A 20,106-nucleotide genomic window follows, 5' to 3' on the forward strand; every position below is an offset into this window, starting at 1 on the left:
TCTGCTTTGAAATCTATCCACAAACAGGTAAAAGAAGCACTTCCCAAGCCCGCTGAGGGACCTCTGCACGATCTACAACCAGGGGATTGGATAGTGGTGAAGGACTTCCGACAAGCCAAGTGGAACAAGCCACGATGGAATAGCCCATTCCAGGTCCTGCTCACGACCTCAACGGCAGTGAAGGTCACAGGCAGAGTGATGTGGATCCACACTAGCCACTGCAGGAGGGTTCCTGAACCGGCTGAGCAGGAGGAAAAGAAGGCCTAAGTGACCCAGGCGCTGACTAAAGCTTGTGAGGAAGAAAGGCATCACTACATGGAACAGTGCGAGTATCACATCAATCACGCATGCACCCGAGAATTAGTGGACACTGGAAGGTGTAACCCATTAGGAGACGGGCTGTGGCTCCTTATCACAGACAAAGAGGTCAGGGTGACAGCTCCGGGAGGACATTCCCAGCGGACAAATCTGAATGACACCAACAAGGAGAAAGAAGTGTTAATTGAGTACATCTTAGCACAGAACCCCAACCATAAGGTGAGACAAGTTGTAACCTGAGACTCAGGAGGAGGGGTAAGTGATTATCATTTAGAAGGTGCCCCACATGTCCACTTTCCCACCTTGATCCAAACCACGTGGCGAGCAAGTTCCGTGGAACTGAGCACGGCAGCACAGTTACACTGTTGCACCCTCAATAGAGAAGAGTATTTCGATATCTAGTCAGTAAACTGGTTTCAGAAGTCCCGAGTTTCTCCAAGTCCCCATGAGGTGGGACGAGGGCTGATAGGGCGTGTCCGCCCTCTGAGCACCAATACAGGTCAAGAAGGGCAAGGGTTACCTCGGAGACATAGTTAACATAAAATGAAGGGGGTCAATCATTATAAGCTACAGTAGGTCCAGTCATGGGCCTGAGCATCCTGATCCTGCTGGGGCTCACGGGAGGATTCGTGTGATGGTTGATTCAGGGAACCCAGGCTGACACAGAGTCGAAGACAGTTGGTTTAGTGGATGGAAGACTCTGATTCTATCCACCATACTGGTCCTAGGTTTAGTGATTGTGATGCTATGTTTGCTCCCTGTTTTCTGTCAATGTTGTATGTCTGTGTTTCAGAGGCAGCTGACAAATATTGGTTACCAGATGGGAAAATAGACCCAGATGACTTACCTGACTGGCCTCCAAACCCACACGAAGACTACAACCCACCGTTTGGACGACATCAGCACAGCTGATATGAAATTAGCCCTAGCTTAAAACACACTAATTTATGGTTGTTTTTCTGTTCTATTGTTTCCTGATCTATGTACAGGTATATAGCTTGCTAGCATTAACTTACGAAATCTATGTCTTACAAAACAGCCTTAGCATTATCCCTGTACACTCAATGATGTGTTAAGTCGAATCTCTCTGGGAACTCTTACCACTGAAATTGTGTACATTTCTTTCTTTAGCAATTATTATCCTGTAGGATAAAAAGGGGGGACATGTGAGGGAAATTTAGTGGATGAACATTCCTATTCTCTGTGTTTCTGTGTGTTGAGCTCAAGTGGCCTAGTATACTGAGAAAGATGTTTTTCCCATGTTGTAATCGCCTTTCTGTGGTCTTGGTGGTGATAAGCAGGGTGCCTGAGTTCTCCCTAACTACGCATCTGCCTGCACATACCAGAGCATGCCAGGTGCACGCTTTAACAAAGTTTCATAGAAAATCTTGAGCCAATCACGTGAAGACGCGAGCAGTAAGCCAATGCCTTTAGAGTATAATAGATAACAGCCACTAAAACACAACTCAGAGTGCGCATACTCTCGGTATCATCAGAAGTGGTGTCTTCTCTTCTTTTTGTCTTCTCTTTCCTTTCCTATTTTATACCGTATATCTGTTTTATATGATCTACTATGATAAATAACTGAAAAGACAACTGCTGAGCATTCTGAAGTGTTTATTAGAAGTTTACATTACATTTTCAAAATTTTAAACAAATAAAAATCTGAAAAATGTGGTGTGCATTAGTATTCAGCCCCCTGTACTCTGATACCTCTAAATACAACCCAGTGCAATCAATTGCCTTCAGAAGTCATCTAATTAGTTAATAGAGTCCTACTGTGTGTAATTTACTCTCAGCATAAATACACTTGTTCTGTGAAGGCCTCAGTGGTTTGTTCGAGAACACTGAAGAACAAACAGCATCATGAAGACCAAAGAACTCATCAGACAGGTCAGGGATAAAGTTCTGGAGAAGTTTAAAGCAGGGTTGGGTTATAAAAAAATATCCCAAGCTCTGAACATCTTAAGAAGCACTGTTCAATCCATCATTCAAAAATGGAAAAAGCATGGCACAACTGCAAACCTACCAAGACATGGCCATCCACCTAAACTGACAGAGCGAGCAAGGAGAGCACTGGTCAGAGAAGCAGCCAAGAGGCCCATGATCACTCTGGAGGAGCTGCAGAAATCCACAACTCAGGTGGGAGAATCTATGCACAGGACAACTATAAGTCGTACACTCCACAAATCTGGCATAAGAAGTCCCGTTTGCAGTTTGCCAGAAGCCATGTAGGGGACACAGCAAACATTTGGAAGAAGGTGCTTTGGTTAGATGAGACCAAAGTTGAATTTTTGGCCTAAATGCAAAGTGCTATGTGTGGCGGAAAACTAACACTGTTCATCACCCTGCACACACCATCCCCACTGTGAAACATGGTGGTGGCAGCATCATGCTATGGGGATGCTTTTCTTCAGCAGGGACAGGGAAGCTGGTCAGAGTTGATGGGAAGATGGATGGAGCTAAATACAGGGCAATCCTGGAAGAAAACCTGTTGGAGGCTGCAAAAGACTTGAGACTGGGAAGGAGATTCACCTTCCAGCAAGACAATGACCCTAAACATACAGCCAGAGCTACAATGGAATGGTTTAGATCAAAGAATATTCATGTGTTAGAATGGCCCAGTCAAAGTCCAGACCTATAAATCCCATTGAGCATCTGTGGCAAGACTTGAAAATTGCTGTTCACAGACGCTCTCCATCCAATCGGGCTGAGCTTGAGCTATTTTGCAAAGAAGAATGGGCAAAAATTTCAGTGTCTAGATGTGCAAAGCTGGTAGAGACATACCACAAAAGACTTGCAGCTGTAATTGCAGCAAAAGGTGGCTCTACAAAGTATTGACGCAGGGGGGCTGAATACTAATGCACATCACATTTTTCAGATTTTTATTTGTTTAAAATTTTGAAGACCATTTATCATTTTCATTTCACTTCACAATTATGTGCTACTCTGTGTTGGTCTATCACATAAAATCTCAATAAAAAACTTTTAAGTTCGTGGTTGTAAGGTGGAAAAATGTGAAAAAGTTCAAGGGGTATGAATACTTTTTCAAGGCACTATATATATATATATATATATATATATATATATATATATATATATATATATATATATATATATTTCCACACTCCAGCCCAGGTGGTGGTGGTAACGCACCTTTAAATTGGTTTACCAACCGCCAAAAAACCCTAATAGGGTAGTCACACTAGAGGCGGAATGAGCCGGAATGCCATTGGAATGAAAATTCTTCATATATTCCGGGATATTCGAAGTGCATTCTAAAAATTCTGACTGCATTCTGAGTACATTCCAAACATTTGGGCCCATTCTTGTGGCCAGCCCGAATGTTTTGCTCATGCTCAAAACATTCGAGGTGCATTTGAAGAGGAGAAATATCGAACAGCATTCGAAGTGTATTCTTACTGCATTCTGCCTGCATTCTAAATATTCTTACAGCATTCGAAATATTCTGATCGCGTTCAAGGGAAAAATCGAAATGGCAAGCCACTTCAAATCCTGCCAGAATGTCCCGAATGTGCCTCGAATGAGCCGGAATGCACCTCGAGTGCATCTCGATTGCTGCCGGAATCTATTTCAATATTAAAATAGTTCAGCTGGAATGCACTTCGAATGCCATCTGAATATTTCGATTGCCGCTCAAATACATCTTGAATGCAGCCGGAACGTCCTGATTGGCCCTCGAATGAGTCCGGACGTAATTCAGAACACCACCGAATCGCATAAAAATGCGGCTAGCTGCCGCTGGAACTTCAGTCTGCATTGAGGAGCTGCCTGCTCAACATCATCCTTTTGTCCATTGTTTTAAAAAGTTTAAAAAGTTTCCCAAGTTTCTCAAGTCATGTCGCCAAGGAAGAAGGGAGCCAAGGTCAAGAACTCCACCACTGGCTGCGGCCATGGTCGGGTCTGATACGTTCTGGGTTTTCTCCTCCTAATGTTTCTTCTCCTAGCCTCCTCCACATCTCTTTCAAGCAGGTCTTGCTGGAGGACAGCAATCTGGAGCAAAGCAACATGGTCCAGGGGGTCCATACTCTATGGTGTCTGGGCTGAGACTGATGAAAATGCTAGATTCGGCAATGTTTTATACCCTATCGGGGACCATTCCTGTGGCATTCTTGGTACACTCTGGACATTCGTGTTACATTCTAAGCACATTCGAAGTATATTCTAAGTATTCGAGCTGCATTCTCTTTGAATTCTTAGATGTTCGAAACATATTCCGGGAGTGTTCTGACTGCATTTGAGGTGAATTCGTACAGCATTCGAGGCACCTTCCGACCAGACTTCGGGTGGTATTCGGGCAGCAATCGAACCGCACTCGTACGGCATTTGAAGTGCATTCTTAATATTCTTACTGGATTCTAACAGCATTCGAGGTATTCTTACTGTGTTCCAACTACATTTGAACTGCATTCGAAAGCTAATACACCTGGAATGCGCAAAAATCATTTGAGGCGGGTTCGAAGTGCATTCTAAGTATTTGAACGGCATTCTTACAAAGCTGTAAGAATGTTGGTCAGTTTGAAATTCCTGCCTGAATGTGGCACGAATTTTAAAATATTTTTCATTCCGGCTGGTTCTGCTTGATTCCTGCTAATTCTGAATAAGTGTGATACATTTTGTATAAAGTTTTTATTTATCAAACTTGCAAAAAATAAAAATAAAAATGCTCTGTTTCTCAAAATGTAGTGAATGTGGATATAATAAAACAGTTATTCCACTCAATCTCGTCGTACAGTACATGGCTTATAGCCAACTCGGGATAATGTGCCTCATCGGCAATCAGCTCATGTCTGACTTGATTTCTTGGAGTAATTGTTAATTATACTTTTATAATCTGGCTAATGCAGTAGTCAGACTATAATAGCAACAGATGTTGTATATCTCATCTCATCTCATTATCTCTAGCCGCTTTATCCTTCTACAGGGTCGCAGGCAAGCTGGAGCCTATCCCAGCTGACTACGGGCAAAAGGCGGGGTACACCCAGGACAAGTCGCCAGGTCATCACAGGGCTGACACATAGACACAGACAACCATTCACGCTCACACCTACGGTCAATTTAGAGTCACCAGTTAACCTAACCTGCATGTCTTTGGACTGTGGGGGAAACCGGAGCACACCCACGCGGACACGGGGAGAACATGCAAACTCTACACAGAAAGGCCCTCGCCGGCCCCGGGGCTCGAACCCAGGACCTTCTTGCTGTGAGGCGACAGCGCTAACCACTACACCACCGTGCCGCCCAGATGTTGTATATGTTACTGCATATACAGTAACCCTGTGCCACAAAATACACACTATATGACCAAAATATGTGAACACCTGATCAATGACACCCATATATGCTTGTTGAACATCCTATTCTAGAGATAGTCTCATCTTTGATGTTATAACAACCTTCATTCTTTTGAGAAGGCTTTCCACTAGATTTTGGGATGTGGTTGTGAGAATGTGTGCTCATTCAGCCATGAGTGTTAGAGAGGTCAGGCCATGATGTTAGGCAAGGCATGGCATGCAGTCCAATTCATCCCAGAGTACCCCAGTTCATCCTAAAGGTGTTCAGTAGGGTTGAGGTCAGGGCTCTGTGCAGGCCACTTGAGTTCTTCCACACCAACCTTGGCAAACCATGTCTTCATGGACCTTACTTTGTGCAGAGGGATAGTATGTCATGCTGTAATCTTAATGCTTCAGCATACAGATGCGTTCTAGACAATTGCCTGCTTCCAACTTTGTGGCAACAGTTTAGGAAAGACCTACATATGGATGGTCAGATATCCACATACTTTTGGTCATATAGTATATAGTTATAATTTAACTTGCTCAGCCCATATTCACTATGGCATTCACCTTCCACTACAAACCTACAAAAGCTATTTGGTCTTTCACTCCTGTGGGGATTCAAGGTTTGAGGCTTTTAGCTGAATGACACTTTAAATGATGTGTGCATGTAGGGACAGGGATGACAGCAAAGTCAAACCATGGCGCCACAATGCCTGCTTTCAAGAAGGTCAGCTTACACACACACACACACACACACACACATTCTTAGCAGAACAATTTCTGAATGGCTGAGTTCTCAGAACACACAGGTATTTTCAAATTCCAAGAATTTAGTTTTAGCTGAATTTTATATTTATAGAACTTTTCAACAGTATGAATGTTAAAGCTAATGTTTCCATATTGTTTCTATAATTTTTTCTATAATTTTCGATAAACTTGTGTGAACAACATTCTAATAACATTGTGAAGCAAACCATAATTACAGCAGATATTTTTTGAACATTGCAGGGTTGTGTTAGTTCATTGCATTCACCTTGTACATGCAGTAGTGCTTAATAGCACAACTATTTTGCTTCGACAACAATTGTTTTGTTCTCCATTGCGGAATGTACCATCAGCTACAAAATGCTTCTCTTTTCCAATACTTCCCATATTTATATGTTCTCAGTCTGAAATGTCTGAAAAAAAGACTAAAAAATGCTGTCTATTCAGGCTGTATTCAAAGGCAAGAAGAGATTCCTTAATTTGCCATCATATACAGTATGTACCCTTCACTGTTCGACACATTCTCTATTCATGTCCATCAGTAGCCTGTGTGGACAAAAATTGTAGTGGTGTTTTTTTTTTTTTTTTTATTTTTGTAATTGTTTTGTCTTAACATTTACTAACATTTACATATTTCTAATGTCCAGTGTAACAAAACAAAATTATTAATTTATTATCCTTATTATCCCTGCAATGACCTGGCGACTTGTCCAGGGTGTACCCCGCCTCTTGCCCATAGTCAGCTGGGATAGGCTCCAGCTTGCCTGCGACTCTGTAGAACAGGATAAGCGGCTACAAATAATGGATAGATGGATGGATGGATATTATCCTTATTGTTGTTCTATTCTTCCCAATGATACTTCATTCCATCTAACCTAACAAACTTTTGGGTTCATCAAGCATAACTGTGTATTGGTATCTTGGCAAGGTTTTAGCATATGCTGCCTTTGAGGCCCATCTAAAACTGTTTCTTCACCAGTACCTCCTTCGATGTCAAAGTGCTGCCTTCTAAGACACTGACTTATAAGGCAGCATAGGCAGTAAGGCATCTCAATAAAGCATCAATGCAGATGACTTCTGTTTCAGACACTGTTAATTGGCTGCTGATGGGATACAGGATGATTTGAGTCACTGGCCAATATATTCTCCCAGGCAGCCTCCACTAGCCAGTTCAAGTCTAAAAATATTAAACATTATAACTTTGACCCACCCTGACTGGCTTGAAAGTGAAAAATAAATTTTGTTGCAGCCATTGACTCACAAAAATCCACGAACGAGGCCCAACCAAGATACACTCAGTTGTGAACTGGTGTTATACAGCTCCAAATCAGAAAAAGTTGGGATGGTATGGAAAATGCAAAAAATAAAAAAGAAAACAGTGATTTTTAAATGTACTTTTGATTTGATTTACTTTGACTTTGCAGACAGTATGAACACAAGATATTTTAAAGTTAGAGCGGGGACAATTTATGGCTAGTAATGAGATAAAACAATTATATAATGATGTGATTTGAAACAGATGATGTCAACAGGTGATTGTAATCATGATTTGGTACATAAATCAGTATCCAGGAAAGCCCTAAGGAGCAAAGATGGGCCGAGGATCTCCAGTTTATCAACAAATGCATGAAAAAATAGTTTTAAAACATTTCAATAATGTTCCTCAAAGAAAGATAGGAAGGGATTTGGATATTTCAACCTCTACGGTGCATAATAGCATGAAACAATTCAGGGAATGTGGAGGAATTTTGGTGTGTAGGGCAAGGGCACAAGCCTAAGCTGAATGTGATCTCCGATCCCTCAGACGGTACTGCATCAAGAACCGTCATTCATCTATAGCTGATATAACCACATGGGCTTGGGATTACTTTGGCAAACCTTTGTCAAGCACTACAATATGGAGTTACAGCCACACATGCCAGTTAAAACTTTACTGTTCAAAAGGAAGCCTTATGTGTTCCAGTATCCCAGATCTTTTTTGGAAGAAATGGATGTCGTGTGCTTTGGACCAAAGACTAAAAGAACCATCCAGACGGTTACCAGCAAAAAGTCTAAAAGCCAGGGTCTGTCATGGTATGTGATTTTGTCAGTGCCCCTGGCAAAAGGCCAAGGAATGGCAATATTATAAAGTAGCAAATGCTTTACCATCCCAACTTTTTGAAACAAGTGTTATTGAAAAAAAATAAAATTAATGAGGTAAAACCTCAAATAATGCGTTGCTGTGTTGTTTTGAATGCAATAGAGGTCAAAAATTATTTCCAAATAATTGTTTTCAGTTTTAATTTAATTTTAACATTAAATGAAAATAATTTCATTTTCATTTAATCCCAACTTTTTCTGATTTGGGGTGTAATTGGCATAAAGAATCACCTGAACTTTATTGATCCCAAGCACTTTCCAAAAGAATTTCCCCTGAAAGTTGTGAGGTATTACAAAGGCAGTTCATTGTTATTATGAGGTGAGGTGTAATAGGAAGGTATAAAGTGAAGTTCTGAAGCAAGAGAAGAACATAACCCAAAGGCTCTGAGAAAGAATGATCAGTCTGGAAATAAGGATTTTTAATTCCAGTCCTGGGAAATACTACCTGAACAATTCTGAGGTTTCTCTGCTCTCAGCACACATGATCCAACTCATGAAGGGCTAATTAGGTGGTGAGGTGGATCATGCTTGTTGGGATTTACAAAACATTGATGCTGTGGAGGGAAGATGGTCCCCAGGACAGTATTTGAAAACCCTCTGAAGTACACACTCTTTGAAAACTATGCTAAATTGTACCTTGCAGAATACAAAGGGTTGTTACTGTTTTGTTCCTCCTAAGCAGACAGTCTTTTACCATTAGTTTGTATCTTTCTCTTTGGAAAGTAAAAGTAAAAAAGTAGTATTAAAGCTCAAGGAATATAATCTTATTTATAAAGGAATATAATAGTTGGGCGGCACGGTGGTGTAGTGGTTAGCGCTGTTGCCTCACAGCAAGAAGGTCTGGGTTCGAGCCCCGTGGCCGACGAGGGCCTTTCTGTGCGGAGTTTGCATGTTCTCCCCGTGTCCGCATGGGTTTCCTCCGGGTGCTCCAGTTTCCCCCACAGTCCAAAGACATGCAGGTTAGGTTAACTGGTGACTCTAAATTGACCGTAGGTGTGAATGTGAGTGTGAATGGTTGTCTGTGTCTATGTGTCAGCCCTGTGATGACCTGGCGACTTGTCCAGGGCATACCCTGCCTTTCGCCCGTAGTCAGCTGGGATAGGCTCCAGCTTGCCTGTGACCCTGTAGAACAGGATAAAGCGGCTAGAGACAATGAGATGAGATATAGTAGTTTGAGTGAACTATCAAACTTACGTACCATTACCCCAATTATAGTCGATTAGGCAAGACATATGTTTGGTGTCTGATGGTTGCATCTTTAATTTGCACTGGACAATATAGGTACAAAGCTCATGCAGCTAACAAGCAATGCCAGTCTATCATACTCACAATCCTTTCTATAAATGCATGCAGAAAATATTGTATACAGTTCATGCTTAATACATTTTAAGGATTGATAACAAAAACAAAACAAAATAAACAAAACAAAATGGAAATGGAAAAGTCTGTCAATCTTATTTTCTTTAGTGCCAAATTGCTCCTTTTAGGACAAAAATTACATTGTTTTTATCATGAGGAATAAACTCCATCCATCCATTATCTGGAACTGCTTATCCTGTGGAGGGCCATGGGCAAGCTGGAGCCTATCCCAGCTGACTATGGGCGAGAGATGGGGTACACCCTGGACAAGTCACCAGATCATTGCAGGGCTGACACATAGAGACAAACAACCATTCACACTCACATTCACACCTACGGTCAATTTAACCTAACCTGCAAATTAACCTAACCTGCATGTCTTTGGGGGAAACAGGAAGACCTGGAGGAAACCCACTGTGGCAGCGGGGGCGTGGTCAAGCGCCGGTCTGTGACAGGGGGGTGGAGTCAGGGAAGGTAAGTGGCAGAATCACTACACCTCAGAGCAATTAACCTGTTTGTGTGTCTTCCCAGTGACCGCGCCCTACTTAAAGAGAGAGAGCAGAGAGCAGAGGAGCTCATCCCCGAACCAGATGCCAGTCGTGTGTGGGTCTATTTGAAAGATTGTTAGACTGAAAAGTGTAGCAATAAACGCTATTGTTGAACCTGATCTCTGTCCTGCCATCCTCTGTGCTCCACCCACCAACACTGAACCACTACAGTGGTGCCGAAACCTGGGACGTGGAGCACCAATGACGAACCGCCCCATGGAGTCTTCCCCGTTCGCCGACCTGGTCCACGCCCTCGCCACCGCCCAGCAAAGCCAGCACCAGGCGCTAGTCACGCTCCGTAAGGAGCAGGAGCAGCGCTTCGAGGCCCTGGTGTTGGCCCAGCAAGAGGACCGACAGGCGTTCCGGCACCTCCTCGCATCGGCGGGGACAACCGACGCTTCCACCGCGGGCCCGTCCTCCCTCACCCTGACAAAGATGGGCCTGCAGGATGACCCCGAGGCTTTCATCACGCTCTTTGAGCAAGTCGCGGAGACCTCGGGGTGGTCAATGGATCAGCGCGTGGCGCGCCTCCTCCCCCTGCTAACGGGAGAGGCACAGCTGGCCGCGCTACAGCTCCCCGCTGACCGCCGGCTGGCCTACGCGGGCCTTCGCTGGGCCATCCTCCATCGTGTGGGGCGTACCCCCGAACAGCAGCGCCAGCGCTTCCGCACTCTGCGCTTGGAGGAAGTCGGCCGGCCATTCACGTTTGGCCAGCAACTCCGGGATGCCTGCTGGCGGTGGCTGAGGGCCAACAACCACGACTCCGAGGAGATCGTCGATCAGGTGGTGCTGGAGCAGTTCATCGCGCACTTGCCGACAGGAACCGTGGAGTGGGTCCAGTGCCACCGCCCGGCGTCACTGGATCAGGCCATCGAGCTGGCGGAGGACCATTTGGCGGCTGTTCCGGCGGCAGGACAGCAGACCGCCTCTTCTCTTCTCTCCTCTTCTCTCTCTCTCTCCCTCCTCCTGTGTCCCATCCTCGCCCCATTCCCCCACTGTGGAGGTGGGGGCCGGCACCACCCCAGCCGGCCCGCCGCACCCATGGTGCCCTCCCATTTCTCCCTTCTGTGTCTGTCTCCCCCCCCTCAGGTGAGTGAGCCCCAGAACACCGGTGCAGAGAGGAAGCCCGGGCCGGTTTGCTGGCGCTGCGGGGAACTGGGCCACCTCCAACAGCAGTGCACGGCAATGGAGGTGGGCGCGGTGGTTCGGATCCCCAATGCGCCAGAAGCCGCCCTCGATCGGGCCGGAGTGTATCGCATACCGGTGAGTATCCAAGGGGATACATATCAGGCGTTGGTGGATTCTGGTTGTAATCAGACCTCAATTCACCAAAGCCTGGTGCAACACAAGGCATTGGGGGGTGCACAGGGGGTGAAGGTGTTGTGTGTGCACGGGAACGTTCACAGCTACCCTTTGGTGTCAGTACACATTTTTTTCCGAGGGGAAAAATTTATAGTGAAGGCGGTGGTTAATCCTCGCCTTACCCACTCTTTAATTTTGGGGACTGATTGGCCGGGATTTCGGGGTTTAATGACACGCTTAGTAGAGAGTGGGTCCTGACATTTAACAGGGGGAGGTCCCAGTGTCGCTTTGGCGGGAGCAGCTGTCACAGAGCCATCTACGTCATCTCCGCGTCAGAGTGAGGAGCCGCCGGCCCCTCCTCTCTCTATTGGGGAATCCCTTGCAGATTTCCCATTAGAGCAGTCGCAAGACGAGACTCTGTGACATGCGTTTGACCAAGTGAGAGTAATCGATGGTCAAACGCTCCAGCCGAACGCCACCCTGTCCTTCCCCTACTTTGCGATTATGAAGGATAGGTTATACCGAGTGACGCAGGACACTCAAACTAAAGAGCGAGTCACGCAGCTTTTAATTCCAAAGAGCCGTTGGGAATTGGTATTCCAGGCGGCTCACTTTAAAGGAACAGTCCACCGTATTTCCATAATGAAATATGCTCTTATCTGAATTGAGACAAGCTGCTCCATACCTATCCGAGCTTTGCGCTACCTCCCAGTCAGTCAGACACAGTCAGACGCGCTGTCACTCCTGTTAGCAATGTAGCTAGGCTCAGTATAGCCAACGGTATTTTTTGGGGCTGTAGTTAGATGTGACCAAACTCTTCCGTGTTTTTCCTGTTTACATAAGTTTATATGACCAGTGATATGAAACAAGTTCAGTTACACAAATTGAAACGTAGCGATTTTCTATGCTATGGAAAGTCCGCACTGTAATGACAGGCATACTAACACCTTCTGCGCGCTTCGGCAGCACATTGATATCTGAACTCCGTATCAATGCACTGCCGAAGCGCGCAGAAGGTGTTAGCATGCCTGTCATTATAGTGCGGACTTTCCATAGCATAGAAAATTGCTACGTTTCAATTTGTGTAACTGAACTGGTTTCATATCACTGGTCATATAAACCTATGTAAACAGGAAAAATGTGGAAGAGTTTGGTCACATCTAACTACAGCCCCAAAAAATACCGTTGGCTATACTGAGCCTAGCTACATTGCTAACAGGAGTGACAGCGCGTCTGACTGCGTCTGACTGACTGGGAGGTCGCGCAAAGCTCGGATAGGTACGGAGCAGCTCGTCTCAATTCAGATAAGAGCATATTTCATTATGGAAATACGGTGGACTGTTCCTTTAATCCCATGGCTGGACACCTAGGGCAGGATAAGACACTAGCCCGAATAATGGCCCGATTCTATTGGCTGGGGATTCGCGGCGATGTCCGTAGGTGGTGTACGGCGTGCCACGAATGCCAGTTAGTGAATCCAGCGGCCATTCCAAAAGCGCCTTTGCGCCCTCTTCCATTAATCGAGACCCCGTTTGAAAGAGTTGGGATGGATCTCATCGGGCCATTAGATCGGTCAGCACGAGGGTACTGCTTTATATTAGTTCTGGTGGACTATGCAATGAGATACCCAGAAGCAGTGCCTCTGTGCAATATCTCAGCATGCAGTATTGTGGAGGTGCTCTTCCGCGTTATCTCCCGAGTTGGAATCCCGAAAGAGATTCTGACTGATCAAGGCACCATGTTTATGTCACGGACACTGCACGAACTGTATGGGTTATTGGGGATTAAGCTGATCCGCACCAGCGTGTATCACCCACAAACGGACGGTTTAGTGGAATGGTTCAATCACATCCTCAAGAATATAATTAAAAAATTCGTAAGTGAGGACGCACGTAATTGGGATAAGTGGCTCGAGCCCTTGCTGTTTTCAGTGCGAGAGGTCCCTCAAGCCTCCATGGGGTTCTCCCCGTTCGAATTATTATATGGGCGTAAGCCGCGCGGCATTCTAGATGTGCTGAGGGAAAATTGGGAGGAGGGACCTTCACAAAGCAAAAATGAAATTCAATACATTATGGACCTGCGCGCAAAACTCCACACCCTCACCCACCTAACCCAGGAGAATTTGCGGCAGGCCCAAGAACGGCAAGCCCGCCTGTACAACAAGGGTACGCGCCTTAGAGAGTTCGCACCGGGAGATAAAGTACTCGTACTGTTGCCCACATCGAGCTCCAAATTGGTCGCCAAGTGGCAAGGGCCCTTTGAGGTCACACGGTGAGTCGGGGACATTGACTACGAGGTGAGGCGAACGGACAAGGGGTGGGGCACTACAGATTTACCACCTCAACCTGCTTAAACTCTGGAATGAGGAGGTCCCCGTGGCGTTGGTGTCGGTGGTTCCGGAGAAGGTGGAGCTGGGGCTGGAGGTTCAAAAAGGGGCATTGGTGTCAGGTATCCCTCCGGTCCCCTGTGGAGACCACCTCTCCCCGACCCAACTCGCGGAGGTCGCCCAGTTGCAGATCGAGTTTTCGGATGTGTTCTCGCCCCTGCCTGGCTGCACTAACCTCATAGAGCACCACATAGAGATGCCCCTGGGGGTGGTAGTGCATAGCCGCCCTTACAGGCTACCCGAACACAAAAAAAAGGTGGTTCGGGAAGAACTCGAGGCCATGCTCGAAATGGGCATCGTTGAGGAGTCCCACAGTGACTGGAGCAGCCCGGTGGTCTTGGTACCCAAGGCCGACGGGTCGGTCCGGTTCTGTGTGGACTATAGAAAAGTCAACGCGGTGTCTAAATTTGACGCGTACCCAATGCCTCGGATTGATGAGTTGCTCGATCGACTAGGCACGGCTCGCTTTTATTCGACACTGGATTTGACAAAGGGATACTGGCGGATCCCCTTGACTCCTTTATCCCTAGAAAAAAAAACTGCCTTTTCCACACCGTTTGGATTACACCAATTCGTCACACTTCCGTTTGGGCTGTTTGGGGCGCCCGCTACGTTTCAGTGGCTGATGGACAGGGTCCTCCGCCCCCACGCCACTTATGTAGCCGCTTACCTAGATGACATCATCGTCTATAGTAATGACTGTCCGAGGCACCTTGAACATCTGAGGGCCATCCTTAGGTCGCTGAGGCGAGTGGGGCTCACAGCCAACCCAAAGAAGTGTGCGATTGGGTGGGTGGAAGTACGGTATCTGGGCTTCCACTTGGGCAATGGGCAGGTGCGTCCCCAAATTAATAAGACGGCAGCAATTGTGGCCTGCCCGAGGCCCAAGACCAAAAAGGGGGTGAGACAGTTCCTGGGGCTGGCTAGCTATTACTGTAGGTTTATACCTAATTATTCAGACGTCACCAGCCCGCTGACTGATCTGACTAAAAAGGGGGCACCAGATCCGGTCCAGTGGATGGAGCAATGCCAGCGGGCTTTCTCTGAGGTAAAGGCTGCACTGTGTGGGGGGCCACTTTTACACTCCCCTGACTTCTCTCTCCCCTTTATGTTGCAGACCGATGCGTCGGACAGAGGGCTGGGGGCTGTTTTGTCCCAGGAGGTGGAGGGGGAGGACCGCCCAGTCTTATACATCAGCAGGAAGCTGTCGGTGCCTGAGGGGCGCTACAGCACCATAGAGAGAGTGTTTGGCGATCAAGTGGGCAGTCCTTGCCCTCCGTTACTACCTGCTGGGGCACCCTTTCACCCTCTGTTCAGACCACGCGCCCCTCCAGTGGCTTCACCGCATGAAGGATGCCAACGCGCGGATCACCCGTTGGTATCTGGCACTCCAACCCTTTAATTTCAAGGTGGTCCACAGGCCGAGGGCGCAGATGGTCGTGGCAGACTTCCTCTCCCGTCGGGGGGGGGGGGGGGGGGGCGAGTCGGCTGCAGGCCGGATGGCTGCCCAGCCTGAGTCGGGCGGTGGGGGTATGTGGCAGTGGGGGCGTGGTCAAGCGCCGGTCTGTGACAGGGGGGCGGAGTCAGGGAAGGTAAGTGGCAGAATCACTACACCTCAGAGCAATTAACCTGTTTGTGTGTCTTCCCAGTGACCGCGCCCTACTTAAAGAGGGAGAGCAGAGAGCAGAGGAGCTCATCCCCGAACCAGACGCCAGTCGTGTGTGGGTCTATTTGAAAGATTGTTAGACTGAAAAGTGTAGCAATAAACGCTATTGTTGAACCTGATCTCGGTCCTGCCGTCCTCTGTGCTCCACCCACCAACACTGAACCGCTACACCCACATAGACATGGGGAGAACATGCAAACTCCACACAGAAAGACCCCCATTGGACACTGGGTTTGAACCCAGAACCTTCTTGCTGTGAGGCAACAATGCTAACTACTACCCCATGAGGAATGCCCATAAGGAATAAACTATTATTTATTATTTTTTTGACACTTTGTATTGATATTTACTTACATGCTTTTATCCAAAGTAAATGACAAGTACCTCAGAGTACAATTCATGTTTCTACTAAGTTTCTACAAACTAAATGCAATACATTAAATAGTCAAGTGCAACATACATTGTTGATAAAGTATCAGTCTGTCTACAGTGATTCAAACTAATAATAGTACAAACACAATACATAAATATTATGTATCACCAACGTTAATTAAACCTCTCATTCTTTCTCATGCTTTAATAAGTTTTACAACTCATGATTTAATAAGTCATTTCCACGTTATCACTAATGGGTTCTAGCCCACTTTTTGATGACAAAAATCCAATTTCAGCATTTTTCAACCATGTCCAGATTAAAAAAAGAGTACTTATAGTAAATTTAATGTGATATGCACTATATGGTCAAAAGTATGTGGACACCTGACCAGCACACTCATATGTTTTTTGACACTTCCCCAAATTGTTGTCACAAGTTTTGAAGTTACACATTTGTCTAGGATGTCTTTATATGCTGGAGCATTAAGAAGTCCCCTTTACTGGAACTAATATGCTTATCCCAAGCCTGTTCCAGCATGATAATGCCCCATGCACAAAGAGAGGTCCATAATGACATGGTGTGCCAAGGTTGGGGTGGAAGAACTCAAGTGGCCTGCACAGAGCACTGACCTCAACCCCACTGAACACCTTTGGGAGGAACTGGAACACTGATTGCACCCCAAGCCTCCTTGCCCCCGATATCATCACCTCATGAGACTGGATTTGGTTTCAACAGTTTTGCTACAAGGGCTTTGGGCTACAATTGCCATGATAACTTTAGAACTGCGGTTGGACTCAAGTCTCCATCAGTGAACAGTCAATATCTTCATCAAAATGAACTTCATGTTAAACCTTTAATGAACTTCCTGGTTACACAATTGCACTTTTTGTATATATAGCAAACAGTTATAGAAGCGAGTTATTTATAATCACAAAATCTGGTTGCATCCAGATGAGGATGGGTTCCCTTTTTAATCTGGTTCCTATCAAGGGTTCTTTCTCATGTTGTCTCAGGGAGTTTTTCCTTGCCACCATCACCTCCACCTTGGTCATTAGGGATACATTTATAATTTCATAAAATTTACATCTGGAATTTATATTTGTATAAATCTGCTTTGTGACAATGTTCATTGTTAAAAGTGTGAGACAAATAAAATTGAATTAAAACGAATTGAATAACACTGCCTGACCTCACTTATGCTCTTGTGGCTGAATGAGCACAAATCCTCACAGCCACACCCTGAAATCTAGTGTGGAGCCTTCCCGGAAGAGTGAAGATTATTGATTATTATAACAGCAAAGAGGGGATTAAATATGAAAAGGGATGCTCAACAAGTACATATGGGTGTGATTGGTCAGATGCTTAGAGACAGTGATTTGGGTGGGCTGTATTGCCTATTTGGAGCTGAAAGCTTGCTGTACTGAGTTTCAGTATTGGGCCTGTGGGACAGTGACCTCATGGCCAGGTAAATTAGTTTTACTACATTACATTACATTACATGGCATTTAGCAGATGGTCTAATTCAGCGTGACATACAACGAGTGCAAAAGTCAGGTACACAAAGAGCTGAACTTCTAGACAAGAAAGTTCTAGTGCCAACTGGACAAGTGACAGAATAATACTTAGTGTAATATTCTGTTGAAGTACCAATACTCAGCAAACAGCCCAGGAAACAAACCAACTATATAAAGTACAACTAAATAGAGAACTCAAATGGATAACCCTAAGCTAGACAATACACAACCTTGGTTGGTCTAGACAGAAACACGGTTACACAATGGGCAGGGAAGAAGGGGAGAGGTGCAGCCTGAAGAAGTGAGTCTTCAGTCTGCGCTTGAAGGTGGTCAGAGAGTCGGCAGTTCTGACCTCAATGGGAAGGTTGTTCCACCCATGCGGAACCAGGACAGACAGCAGTCTTGAATGGGCTGGGCAGGAGTGGAGAGGAGGAGGGGCCAGGCGACCAGTAGTAGTGGAGCATAGGGATCTGGCTGATGTGTAGGGGCGGATCAGACTCTGGAGGTATGTTGGACCTAACCCCTTGCAGGACCTCTCTGAAAAACACCATGGTGATGAGAGCCTCCTGTATGAACATTGTTATAAATAAATAAATAAATAACCCTTGACAACTTGGTAAGCTAACACCAATGTCTTAAATTTGATGTGAGCTGTGATAGGTGGCCAGTGCAGATTGGCAAGTAGAGGGGTGACATGGGAAGAATGAGGGAGGTTGTAGACCAGATGAGCTGCAGTGTTCTGGATAAGCTGCAGGGGTCTGATGGCAGAAACTGGAAGGCCAACAAGGAGAGCGTTAGAGTAGTCCAAGTGGGAGAGGATCAGTGCTTGGACCAGGAGCTGAGTAGAGCAGGTAATGAGAAAAGGGAGGATCCTTTGGATGTTGTAGAGGAGGAATCTACACACCTGGGTCACTGCAGCGATGTTTGCTGAAGAGAGTTTAACTTATTTTATTATTACAATTTCAAAATTCATGGGTATGCAACATGCAAGATTACTTCTGCTTAACTAAATTCACACCTTGAAATGGCAAATTTGAAAGAAACATGAACCATGTGTCTGAATGACTGCTATGAAAGGCAGCTTTTGTATCATGGGGCTATTGCTAAGTGTGACTCCTGATCTACAGGATAAAATTATAAACCTGAATCACTATTTACTGTCAAAAGTCACTACTCTTTTTGCATAAAACTTTTAGCAGTGCTCTGAGGCACAAACTGGTGAACGGTTGACTTATCTGCTAAACAGGGAAGCTGTGGGGTTGCTGAAAGACAGCATATTTTGTGATCAAACCCCAATACTGCACAAAAATAGATTTTTTTAGAGTAGTTTCCCCCCACAATATATGTGCCACCAGTTTCACATCACTCTTGTTATGCAGTTTTGGCATATTGTAGGTGAGAGCCTGCTGTTTTTTGTTTTTGCGATGGGTGAAGCAAAAATAAATGTCCTATTACTGTCAGCTGAGTGTTCTGGTATGCATATGTAATGTTCTATATCACATACTTGTCGTCATCAATGCTGAACCTGATCTGGGTTTGAGGTGAACCATGTTTGGTTGACTTGGCCAGAATTGTAGCAGTAGGGTGGCCAGTTCCTTTCTGCATGTGTGTGTGTCCATAAACAGTAATTGCTAGGCCACTGAATTCCTTACACACACACACACACACACACACAAAACTATGGACAATTTAGAGTAGCCAGTTAACCTAACTGCATGTCTTTGGACTGTGGGGGAAACCGGAGAAAACCCACAGAGACATGGGGAGAACATGAAAACTCCACACAGAAAGGTCCCCATCAGCCACTGGGCTCGAACCCAGAACCTTTTTGCTGTGAGGTGACAGCGCTAACCACTACACCATCATGATGCCCATATCAAATACTAATATTATTTTATTACACAAACCAAGACATGCATGAGAATGGCAAACTCTTAAATTTACTTTGAGTATAATTAGTGCAAAAAACACTATTAATGAGAAAATAGACAAACCACACAAGCTCTTTAACCATAGACTAGATATGTACTGTATGTAAATATGTATCAGGGCTATTCTCACCACCTTTGGTGCTGAAGAAGAAGAGGCCTTTATTTGTCACATGTACACTCAAGCACAGTGAAATTTGTCCTCTGCATTTAACCCATCTGAAACAGTGAACACACACATGCACACACAAGTGAGCAATGAGCACACACACATACCCAGAGCAGTGAGCAGTTATGCTACAACACCCAAGGAGCAGTTGGGGGTTAGGCGCCTTGCTCAGCTCTAGGCCACCCCCATGTTAATCCCCATGTTCTGGACTGTGGGGGAAACCAGATCACCCATACAAACACGGGGAGAACATGCAAACTCCACACAGAAAGGCCTCCATCGGCCGCTGGGCTCGAACCCAGAACCTTCTTGCTGTGAGGCAACAGTGCTAACCAC

The sequence above is a fragment of the Neoarius graeffei genome, chromosome 10, assembly GCF_027579695.1.
Source record: "Neoarius graeffei isolate fNeoGra1 chromosome 10, fNeoGra1.pri, whole genome shotgun sequence".
NCBI classification, from domain to species: Eukaryota; Metazoa; Chordata; class Actinopteri; order Siluriformes; family Ariidae; genus Neoarius; species Neoarius graeffei.